Raw genomic sequence first — 12,579 nt, 5'->3', positions numbered from 1 at the left:
ATCCTAAATAAATAAATAAATCTTAAACAAACAAACAAACCAATTAGAATTCTACCATAGAGGGCTGGAGAGATGGTTCAGCGGTTAAGAGCACTGACTGCTCTTCCAGAGGTCCTGAGTTCAATTCCCGGCAACCACATGGTGGCTCACAACCACCTTGAATGAGATCTGGTACCCTTTGCTGGCATGCAGGCAGAAGACTGTATACATAATAAATAAATAAAAAACTTTTTTTTTAAAAAAAAAAGGTCATTTAAAAAAAAATTCCACCATAGAGGATATAGAAGCAAGAGGATCAGAAACTCCAGGTTCACCTTAGCTATACAGTGATTTTTGAGGCTAGCACATATAAGATGCTGTCTCAAAAAAAAAAAGGAAGGAAGAAAGAAAGAGAAAACGTTTGTTCGTGTTACCCTATTTGTCAGTTTCCTGAGAGACCTACTACTGATCTATTTTGAGAACCAGCCCTCTTGATTGTGGCCTGGCAAGTCCGTAATTTTCAGGGCAGGCTGGTGGTACTGGGCTCTTGGCTCAGAAGGCGCCTGAAAGCCGACTTCCTTCCTCTGCTGGCAATCGTCCTCGTTTTTCTCTTTCGGTCGTTTTTCTCTGTCCTTTAAGAAACTGGGCACGAGCCACACACTGTGGAGGGGAACCAGCTTGCTGCCGTGCAAATGGGCAGTGTGACCCACAGGCCCTGTGTGACCTCATGGCCCCAAACTGGCAGCATCATTTGGGGAGGGAGGCTCTGGCCAGAGGAATTGGATGACTGGAGGCTGGCCCTGGAACGTCGCCCTGGAAGGTCTACCTTGCGCTCCACTTCCTTTATCCCATGAGATAATGAACCGTGCTCCCTGTGCCGTGCTCCTCCACAAACACATAGGGCGCCGGGTCGTTCGTGGACTGAGCCCTCTAAAACCCTGAGCCTCCTCTTTCGTGTCTCCCAAGTGTTAGTCGCCTCAACAATAAGCATAACTCTAATCCGGACTGGAGAGATGGCTCAGCGGTTAAGAGCACTGGCTGCTCTCCCAGAGGCCCTGAGTTCAATTCCCAGCACCCACATGGTGGCTCCTAACCACTTTAAAAAAATGACTCTAGGCCGGGCGGTGCTCAGTGAGTTCAAGGCCAGCCTGGTCTACAGAGCTAGTTCCAGGACAGCCAGGGCTACACAGAGGAACCCTGTGTTGGGGAGGGGAATGACAAAACAAAACTACTGAGGTGGAATAAGGACCTGAGAGAGGAAAGAAATAGAAAACCCAGCCAGGCGGTAGTGGCTCACGCCTTTAATCCCAGCAAAAAAAAGAAACCAAAAGGAATAAAGAAAGACAACCCAGTCACCCAATTGTCACCTGCCAGTACCCTGTGCCCCCTCAGGCACCCACACACTGCCCCTACACAGGGCGCTCTCTGCCTCTCACTCCAACTTCCCATCCCCCAACATCAAAATAATGACGATAACGATAATTAGCACTAAAGTGGTTCACACTTGCTGAGCACTTTCCATTCACAAGGCTCCGTTCTAAGCATCCACGATCGCCTGGTTAATGTTCCCCTTACTCATCCCATGAAGGAGGTTCCGTGACTTTCATCCCCATTTTACAGATTAGGAAATTGAGGCAGAGATAGAGATGAAGTTATTTCCCAAGCCAGACAGAGACTGAACAAGGATTTGAACCCAGACAGGCTGGCTCCAGCAGCCAAGATCTTAACCACTAATGACAGCCTCAGCTGATGCCCAGGCTGCGATTACCCTGCTCCAGCTGTGCCCCTGAGAGCTCGCGCATGCTCAGCAGCTCAGGTGAGCTTTACAAGCGCGGGCGGTCTTTACACTTTACACATGAGACAGCCAAAACACAGAAGGGCCAAGCCGCTTGCCGGGTCACACAGCTACAGAGGACAGACCTGAACCTGAACAAAGTGACTGTAGCGCACGTGACCTTTGCACTGAGCTGCAGACCTGTGTGATGGTGGTGAGTTACTAGAGCCATCTGAGTGTGTGAGCCGTGGCTTGTGCTTCTCCACATCCTATGTTGTGGCCGAAGTGGAGAATTTGAGAAGGACTCAATTAATAGCCAATGAACCCTCTCCTAAATATTTTTATGATATTTAATGATATTCTATACACAGCTCAGAAGGTACACTGCCTGCCTAGCGTTCACCTAGCCCTCATAAACTGGGTGTGATGGTACAGGCCTCTAAATCCTAGCACTCTGGAAGTGGAGGCAGGGGGATCAGAAGTTCATGGTCATCTTTGGCTACATAGTGAGGAGTTCCAGGCCAGCCTGAGAGCAACATGAGACCGTGTCTCAAAAATAAAATAAGCCAGGTGATGGCATTGTGCACTTTTAATCCCAGCACTCAGGAGACAGAGGCATGCAGATCTCTGAATTTGAGGCCAGCCTGGTCTACAAAGAGAGTTCCAGGACAGCCAGGACTGTTACACAGAGAAACCCTGTCTCGAATAGATAGACAGATAGATAGATAGATAGATAGATAGATAGATAGATAGATAGATAGACAGACATATAGGCAGGTAGGTAGATTGATAATACAAGAGAAGGTGGGAGCCCTGGCATGTGCAAAACCCTGCATTCTACACCTAGCTCTGTGGAAAGACATCGTGTTCCAAGTTCATTGTAGGAAGTACCGGAAGGTTCCCGGAGAAAGGCAAGTCACCCTGGAGACCGCAGAGGACAATAGCAGCCTCTGCTATCTTTCCAACCATTGTTACAAAGTCTGGCTTTGACTAAGTGTACTGTGTGTAGCCTTTTTTCTCCTGTGTCTGTAGGTCATATTTTCTACAGCATACTTGGAGTTTCTGGTGTTGCCCATGACCTAAAGTGACCCTATAAACAGCACCTCCCAGACATAGACCCTCGATATCACCCAAAACCATTCATGCCTTACAGCCCACCCTCTGCTATCGCCTAGCATCTTTGGATGACCCATGCCAGCCTCTCTGTGTTCCTTCTTCCCAGGGGTTCCTCTACTTCTGCCAAGGGTGTGTCCCATCCCTCTTGGCATCCACTATCCATGTCCCTGTCTCCAAGTCAGTCTGTGCCCTTCTCCAAACTGCGCTCTATTCTCACAGGACGTGCCCAGGATGGCTCCAGTCCCATCAGCACACTGGCTTTCTTCCATGTCTGTGCAAATGCTTGAGTGACCGCTATACAACAGCAGGAGGCGGCTGGAGGCTGTGGCGTGGGAGTTCCTCCTGCTGACACAGGTGCATTTCGAGCAGGGACCTTTCTGGCTGCGTGATGTTTTCTACCGAAAAGAACACTCTCCTGGTATAATTTCAGGCTAGTAGGCAGGGCCCCCAAGAGAGCTATTTTAGTAAAAGGAACTCTTTTGATGTGCTTAAACAGCTCCAGGGAGCTCACCCCGCCCGAGGGTGGGGCAGCCTGGGCGCCTGGGCCCATTAGGACCGAATGAAAGGCTTTTGAAGGTGGTGGCTCAAGACAGGTGGTCTTTTGGTTCCAGCCACAGTGTCTCAGCCAGGATGGAAGAGCATGGGGGTTGAGAGAATTGTGAAGACAGCCTGGAGAAGTCTGGGTGGAAGAACACGGGACTCCAGGACTTCTCGAAGACCTGCTCTGCCTGTCGTAGTCACACCCACAGGTTTTTTGTAAAGGATCAGGTGAGCCTCCAACGCAGGCAGGTCCTATGGCTTTTTGTTTGCTTTTGGATGGTACCTCCCTGTGTCTGTGACACCTCCCTGTGTCTGTGAACCACGTCTCCCTTCTAGTCAAAGGGGATAAAGGGACCAGTGGCTCGGTACCCTGTGTTCCCAGTGTTCCCTGAGCCACTAGAACCCCCAACTCTATCCCCGCCCCCGCCCCAAGCAGCTCAGATTTTTTTCACAAGGATCCATCCACATGCCTGTGTGTGAGCAAATACATCAGGTAAAAACTAATTGTCCCTTGATTACCAGGAATTGGAGGGTTTTCTGGATTTCAGATATCGAGTTCCAGCACTAGAACTATCCAGCCCCAGGCGCGCAGACATGGCTGTTGGAGCTAGGCAGACCCAATAGCAAGTCAGGCATAGGTGTGGTGTCATTGGGTGTGGGGTATATATGTTGTGTGTATTGAGGTGCAGGATAGGTGTGGTTCGATGTGTTTGTGCACAGTGGGTCTGCTGGTATGTTTGTCTGTTGGATTTCCATTGCTCTGTGTGGGGAGACGTGATGTGTTTGTGACCTGAGCATGGAGGGTTGGGTGTGTGCCCTTTAGCTTACATGAGTAATGCTATCCGATTTTGGAAATATGCAGGGTTTTCCCAACAGGGATGTAAATACATGTAGGGCTTCATTTTGGTGGAATGCGCAATATACAATTCACTTTATGTGGAAATATGACAGTATGCACGCTATATACGAGTGTGAGCAGAGCTTGGTGTTCAGTGAGCCATGAGGTCTCTGGCAAAAACATGAGCTGTGTTTCTCATGTGAGCGTGATGCAGTAATGCCTGTGTGGTGCTCGGTGTAGCAGTCACTGGCTGTGGTATGAGTTCTTTGCATGGTGTGGGGGCTGGTGCGCACTTGCAGTACTTGGCGCATGCTCTGTGCAATGGCCCGTGGGCTTAGCTGGGGATGGAAGCGTGGGGCATGTGACTATGTCCCCAAAGCAAAGACGAGTGTTCAGTGTGCACATGCTAGTGTATCTGGCCCGGGTCAGGGGTGGGGTGTGTGGTGTCCTTGTGTGATGTCGCATATCCTGCGGATGGGATGCAAGGGGGAGGTAGGAAAAAGTAGCGGGGGGGCGGGGCGGGCGGTATCTAGTGACTCTGCTGCAAGTGCGAGGGGCGGGGCGCTCCGAAGGTTGGTCACGCCCACCATGGGGGGGGGCGGCTCTGGGGATGGGGCACCAGGGAGGGTATCGCCTCTGCCTCTTCCGCTGGTGCTGGCTGGTTATATTGTTAATGTTTAATCGTGTCTCTTTTTGATCGAGCCATCCTGGCCACTCCACTGGGTGGCCAAGAAGTTCTCTCATAGCCCAGGAGGCTCCCAAAATGCCCATCTGGACCCTGATGCCCACGGGGAGGTGCCTTCCCGGGTCCCCAGTGTCCATAATGGCAGCAGGCGCGTTTTAAGGAAAAGTATCTCAGAAATTTCAAGTCTAAGAGACACCAAATCTGTCTAAAGTGTAGTATTCCCCCACCCCCAGAGGGCTTTCTGTATTTCCTGCCCATCAGGGAAAGGTAAGTGAGGTTTATACTGCTGCAAAAACGGGGCTGGAGGAAAGGGAATTCCCTGAGGTTGTTGAGGTGAGACAGGTCGCAGAAGCTGTAAGGTTGTAAGGTACAATTAAATCAGTGGTTCTCAACCTTCCAAATGCTGCAGCACCTTAATAAGGTTCCTCAAGCTGAGGTGACCCCCTCCCCCATCCCCCCCAGCCAAACAATTGTTTTCATTGTTCCCTCGTAACTGTAATTATGTTACTGTTACAAATCATAATGTAAATATCTGGTATGCAGGATATCTGATAGGCCACCCCAATGAAAGGGTCCTTCAACCTCCAAAGGGGTCGTGACCCCCAGGTTAAGAACCCCTGAATTACATGGACATTACTTTCTTTGCTGCTGTAATAAAATCCCTGTCACAAGCAACTGAAGAGAGAAGGGGGTTATTTTGTCTCAGTTTGAGTTGTCGTACAACCATGGCAGCCCGAGCCTGAGGCAGTAGCCACATGGTTTACAAAGTCAGGAAGCTGATGCTCAATCCCATTTCTCCTTTCGGCTCAGCCCAGACCCCCACTCGTGGATGATGGAACAGCCACATTAGGGTGGGTCTTCCCACACCAGTTAACTTATTCTAGATAATTTCGCACAGACATGCCCAGGCGCTTTGTTCAATCCCCTCAAATTGACCATCAAGATTAGCCATAAAATGCCTAATCATCAACCTTATAGTTAACATCCACGGAGTAAAGAAGGAGTCTTTAAATTCTAAGTGGTCCCCCTTGACGTTGGTCCCTGTAGGGCCTTGCCCTCCTCTCCGTCTTCTGGCCCTTCTCTGTTCCACCATTCTATCACTTATATTTGACCACTTGAGTTTGATCAGTTGAAACCTCCTTGGTGTAGATCAAAACTGGCCAAATATTGGAGACTTCCCCCACATTCTACCCAATCCAGTTTTAGAGCATGCAGGGCAGACCAGCAAGATGGGTCAGTGGGTGAAGGCGCTGGCTGCTGAGCCTGAGGACCTGAGTTCCGTCCCTGGAATGCACACGGAGGAAGGAGAGAATGGACTCCCACAAGCTGGCCTCCATACATGTGCACTCCCACAGTGAATAAATGTAATAAAAATTCTTTTCAGACCACAATATTAAAAGTCCATCAGCAGGCTGAGGAGGTCACCAACAAGTTCAGGGGTTATAGGTGAAGCCTCAGGCATGAATTATGGCAGTTCATAACTCCAGTTCACTTTAGTTAATATTCATTAAACATTTACCATATGCCAGCTTCTGTCTGAAGGACTTCATATATATGTTAACTGGATTGACCCCCACAATCACCTCCTGGGGTGGGAAGCATTCATAGGCTCATCCTTTCTGTTTGTTTTGGGACAGGGTCTCCTGTAGCCCAGGCTGGCTTCAAACTCAGTGTGTATCCAAGGATGACCTTGAACTCCTGATCCCTCTACCTCCACCTCCCAAATTCTGGGATTACAAACACACTGCCATCCTCAGTGTAATGTCTTCATTCTACAAATGGAGACACTAAGGTTCAGAGAGCCTGAAGAGCTTGACATAATTGTGTGACTAGAAAGAATTCAGCTTTGGCCTTGTCACCATGATGTCTATCCCCAGCTCTACAACCCAGCCTGCATTGCAGGCGTTAGGTGAGACAGGAGTCCCAGTCCCCAGGTCTCTCCACACCTTACAAAAATAAAGATTCATTGTTGCTGACAGACGGTGTCTGGCAGTGGGTCAGCTCTGGGTGGGGCTGCCTGACCTGGCTTGTTCTGGGGAACAGGCTGAAGGAGAAGCCCCTCTCATGGGCTTTTCCCAGAAAAAGAGTGAGTCCAGGGCCATGTGAGGGGTGGGCCATGCAGCGTCAGGGGCTCCAGGGACATTCCATTGGCATGAGCTGGTGCGGTGCATGGCTGTGCTTGACTCGGCAAGGGCTGAGTGGGTCACCCTCCCCAGGAGAGTCATATGTCCATCTGCTGAGTAGTGAATAGTTAGAAGTGTTTAGGTTAGGTGCCCCAGAAGTGGACTCTGAGTCAAGGGTTTGTGGGTAAGTGATTTATTAAGGACATGTCCCTAGGAGAATCCAGGAAGGGAGAACAGGGGAGCTGGACAGAGGAGGCAAAGCCAAGAAAGGTTATAATTTGTGGCAAATCCTGAGCTCAGCCTGACTGCAGTGTAAATTATGCCTTAGCGTTTACCTCACTCAACTCAAGGCTAGAGAGCTGGGCTTTCATATTCCCACAGGCATCAATCACTGTTCCTTCCTGCCTGGGGCCTGCTGGCCTGTTGAAGCGGCCCTGTCACCCTGGAGCAATGCTGCAAGGGTGGGAGGTGTGTGGCTCTTAGACAGAGCGCAGCACAGAAAGCAGGAGCAGAGGAGCCCTAACAAAGCACAAGGAACCCCGCCTTCTACACTAATTGGTTCAGCATCAAAGAAATGACATATTCTCCCGAAGTTAATGCCCTGTCTTTCATGCCAAGTCCAGAAGCCAGTGTTGGAGAAGTAGAGGGTATGACAAGTGCTCCCCCAGTGTGGCATCGACTGAGCCAAACACTGGCCTCTTTGTATGATGGAGAAAGACACCAAATGGACGACATGTCAGTGCATGCTTGCAAACTCAGCCCTCGGGAGGTGGAGGCAGGAGGACCGAGGAGTTCAGGGTCATCCTTGGCTGGGCTGCAGTCAAGTTTAAGGCTGGCCCCCGTGTCATAGGAAAGAGGGAGGGGTGTCTAATGCAACAATAAACTTGGCCAGGCATCCATGATTTGCAATAGAAGTAGAGACAGTTAGGCCAGCAGGATGGGTAAAGGCATTTGCAACCAAGCCTGACAACCTGTGTTTGAACCAGAGGTCCCACATGGTGGAAGGAGAGGAACAACTCAGTTTCTCTGGCTTCCATAAGCACCATGGACAGGCAGACAGACAGATGCGCGCGCACGCGCACACACACAATAAAATGTGGTGGTTTTTAAAAATATTTTTAGATTTTTTTTTACACATATGAGTGTTTTGCCTGCATATATGTAAGTTCACCTCATGTATGAATGTTGCCCTTGAAGGGCATCAGATCCTAAAACCGGGGAGTTATAAGTGGTTGTTAACTGCCATGTGGGTGCCAGGAACTGAACCTGGTTGCATTACAAGAACAGCCAAGGCTCATAACCTAAGGGCCATCTCTCCAGTCCCAATGACAGTTTATCAAGAAAAGGGAAAGGCACGCTCCAGAATAAAAGTTGGCTAATGAGCTGGAAAAGAAGTTCAAAAATCTCTGTGGGCTGAGCATGGTGGCGCAGGCCTTAAATCTCAGCACTCAGGAGTTACAGGCAGAGTTTAAAGCCAGCCAGGGCTATACAGAGAGCCTGTCTCAGATCCTATGCCGCCTGAATTCTGACCCTCTACAGATTCTTCCTGCTCATGCTCTGTGGGTTGCATATAGCCCAGGGTAGGGAAGGGCATGCAGGCAGGCATGGTGCTGGAGGAAGTGAGGGTTCTACATCTTGATCCCCAGGCAACAGGAAGTGAACTGTGACTCTGGGTGGAGCTTGAGCATAGGAGACCTCAAAGCCCACCTCCAAAGTGACACACTTCCTCCCCAACAAGGCCACAATTCCCAGTAGTGCCACTCCCTTTGGGGGCCATTTTCTTTCAAACCACCATAAAGTTCCAACCCAACTCTCTTTTCATTTAAAACATTTTAGTGATCCTTTGAGAATTTCCTGCAGGCAACATGCATACTTCTTAGTTACTTTTTTATTGCCATACCCAAGGCAACTGTGGCACTGTGGTGGTTTTGAATTAGGACATTCCATAGGCTCATGGATTTGCATACTTAGTCCTCAGCTGATGAAACATTTGGAAGGCTCAGGAGGCATGGCCCTATCAGAGGAGGTGTGTCCCTGGGAGCTGGCTTTGAGGTTTCAAAAGCCCACAGTAGGTCCAGTGTTTATCTCTCTGCCTGTGGATCAGGATGTAGAATTCTCAGCTACTGCTCCAGCCTGCCTGCTGTCATGGTGCCATCATGATGGCCATGGACTCTGACTCTCTGGAACCACGAACCCCCAAATAAAGTGCTTTCTTTTACAAGTTGTTGTCACTGTTCTGTGCTGTGAAGAGATACCATGACCAAGGCAACTCTTTTTTTTTTAGGTTTTTCAAGACGGTTTCTCTGTGTAACTTTGGAGGCTGTCCTGGAGCTTGCTCTGTAGACCAGGCTGGTCTCAAACTCACAGAGATCCACCTACCTCTGGCTCCAGAGTGCTGGGATTAAAGACTGCCACAAACGCCCAGCTCCAAGGTAACTCTTATAAAGGAAAGTATTTCACTGGGGGCTGGCTAACAGCTTTAGGTTAGTCTGTGATCATCATGATGCTGGAGCAGTAGCTGTGAGCACTTCTGACCCACAAGCCGGAGGCAAAGAGAGAGCTAACTGGGAATGTCATGGGCTTTTGAAACCTCAAAGCCCACCCCCAGGTACACACCTTCTCCAACAAAGCCAGGCCTCTTAATGATGGGGGATGTCCTTCTGTAAATGTTTCTCTTATTGGTTGATGAGTAAAACATTGATTGACCAATAGAGGCAGGAAGATAGGTGGGGCTAGGGATGAGGAGAATGCTGGGAAAAGGAAGAAAGAGGCTGCCAGAAAGAGACACTGGGTAGCTGCCAAAGGAGTAACAGGTCCGGGTATTCTCTGGTAAGCCAAGACCACATGAAAATACACCACACATACAATGTAGTTTTTAAAAAAACTTATTTTACACAGGGGGCACGGGCTCGGTGCACCTGTGTGGCAGCCTCAAAATGACTTTTGGAGTTGATTCTCTCATCCTAGGTTCCAGGATTGAACCAGGTCAGCTCATTTAAAAGCTGAAACCTCAGTGAGTTACCTTCTCTGAGCCTTGGTTTCATCACCTGTAAAATGGGGGTATGGGCTCTAACCTTGCAGGACAAGAGGAGAATTGAACAAAACAACCCTACACAAAGGTTTAGTAGAGAGCCAGGTGCCCAGCGTCTCTCTGTACACGTTCATTTTCCACCTGACAGCCTTAGCTTCCCTTCCAGGTTGTGGAAGTCTGTAGGATTCTTATCCCAGTTACTCACACCTGCAAAGTTCCCTGCCTCAGTATCCCCACCTAGTGAAACCAGCAGCTTGGTGAAGGCAGGGTTTAAATGAACTCACCAGACCTAAGATAGATGATAAGTAGGTGCTTATCAGGGAAGCACATGCACGGAGAAGACTAAATAATCACCGCTGTCTTCCTGCTCCAGAAGATGCAGTCTCTACCCTTCCCGAGCTCTCCTCAACCCAAGAGCCTGTGAGCCAACCCCTCCTCTACCTTATAATGGGTCACATCTGCACCTGAAGCCCAAAGGGTGAGGCCACCACTACAAGTTCACTGACAAGGGGAGATGCCACTACAGCTTGGGCCTTCCTGGAGCTGCTGGCCTCACCTCAGCCTTCAGTTTCCAAATAGCTGTGAAACAGAGAGTGTGGTTCTGTTAAAGACCAGAGGCGTGGCCCAGAGGGGTGCCCTATTAGACATCGCCAGAGTGGAATCTGCCGGATACAGCCACAGGACAGCAATGGCACCACTGCTTGCAAATATTAAGAACTTAGGGCAGGGCAGCCAAGACGGCTCCCTGGGTAAAGGCACTTGCCGCCTGCATTCAATCCCCAAAACCCACATAAGAGTGGAAGGAAGGAGAGAATGGACTTCACAAAGTTGTTCTCTGGCTTCCATGTGTGCACCTCGGGGCACATGCACACCCCAAGAAGAAAGAGATGCAGAGGAGAAAAGAAAAGGGGGAGGGGAGGGAGAAAAGGAGAGGGGAGGAGGGACGGGTGGGAACACAGCAGCAGGAGAACCATCAGTTCAGGCCAGGCGTGGTAGAGTACTGCTGAAACCACAGTACTCAGGAAGTGGATGCCGGGGATCAGGAGCTCAGGCCAGATTGGGCTATGTAAGGAGACTGCCAGTGTTGAAAAACAACAAAACACTGCAGGAAATCTGTAGGGCAGAATTTGGTCCCCTGGAGCCCTACTGTTCTCGGATAGTTGGCATCTACTGTCTGAAGCAACTTGCGGTGGCATTAATGAATGTCAGGTCCAGGATGACAGGGCAGGCCTGAGGCCCAGGAGGTCCCAGCCCCTCAAAAGGGTAGGGGCTTCCACAGCCATAAAACAAGATAGTGGGAGAGAATTCCCAAGAGGCCTCACTGTGGGGGGGGGTTAGGAAGTGGTACCCCAGTGGTATCTGAGCTCACTCACACAGACCTCAGGACAAATGAGTCTTGTAGAGGCTGGGAATGCGGCTCAGTGAGTTCAGCACTCACTGGAACCCATGTGTGACGCCCTGGGCTCCATCCCCAGCACCACTTACATAGGAGAGGTGGCTCTTCTTTGGCAAGGTGTACAGCAATACACAGGACACTTCAGCTTTCTGGGTTGTTCTGAACCAGTCAACTGGCAGGAAATATTAAATGGAAAATTCCAGAAATAAACAATTTCTGAGTTTTAATTGTGCCCTAGTCCAAGCAGCACGAAGTCTTGCGCCATCCCTCTCTGTCTTGCTGGGGCTGTGAATCAGCCCTTTGTGCAGGTTACACGACACCACCATAGCACAGAATTAGTCACTCGGTGGCCAGCTGGTTTATCAGATTGGCGGCCACAGCATTGCAGTACACACACACACACACACACACACACACACACACACACACACACACACACACGCTACGTGTGGGGGGGATATGATCCTGCAAGACCAGCATTTGGGAGCCAAGACAAGAGAATTGCTGCAAAATCAGTTAAGGCCACCCAGAGCTATAGAGCAGCAAGACTATGAGTGTGTGTGTGTGTGTGTGTGTGTGTGTGTGTGTGTGTGTGTGTGTAGACAGAGAGAGAGACAGAGAGAGGAGGGGGGAGACTCACTATGTAGCCCTGGATGGTTTAGAACTTGCTATGTAGACCAGGCTGGTCTTGAAGTCACAAGAGATCTGACTGCCTCTGTCTCCCAAGTGCTGGGATTAAATCTTGAAGGACTGGGTTTGGGGTGAAGGGAATTTTTTTTTGTGGATATTTAGGACTTGACCATTCTGTTATCTCTGTCTGTCTCTTCACTCTCTGTATAGCTCTCTGTATGTCTCTTTGTCTCTCTGTCTCTACCACTGAACTATATTCCCAATACCAGCTCAGTGACTCTCTACCTTCCTGGGTAGAGAAGGTACTCCTGGCCGTAGCCCACTGTGTCAGGCCCTTCCAAGCTGGGTAGGCATTTTCAACTAGCTTCTGACAGAGACGGTACAGCTGTCTTTGGGCCTTGGGGCACTGTGGCATGGAGAAGGGAAAGACACAGGAAGCAGAAGGTTCCCTGTGTTAGAACCGCATA

The sequence above is a fragment of the Cricetulus griseus genome (genome assembly GCF_003668045.3).
Source record: "Cricetulus griseus strain 17A/GY chromosome 1 unlocalized genomic scaffold, alternate assembly CriGri-PICRH-1.0 chr1_0, whole genome shotgun sequence".
Classification (NCBI taxonomy): Eukaryota; Metazoa; Chordata; class Mammalia; order Rodentia; family Cricetidae; genus Cricetulus; species Cricetulus griseus.
This window is presented reverse-complemented; position numbering follows the sequence as displayed.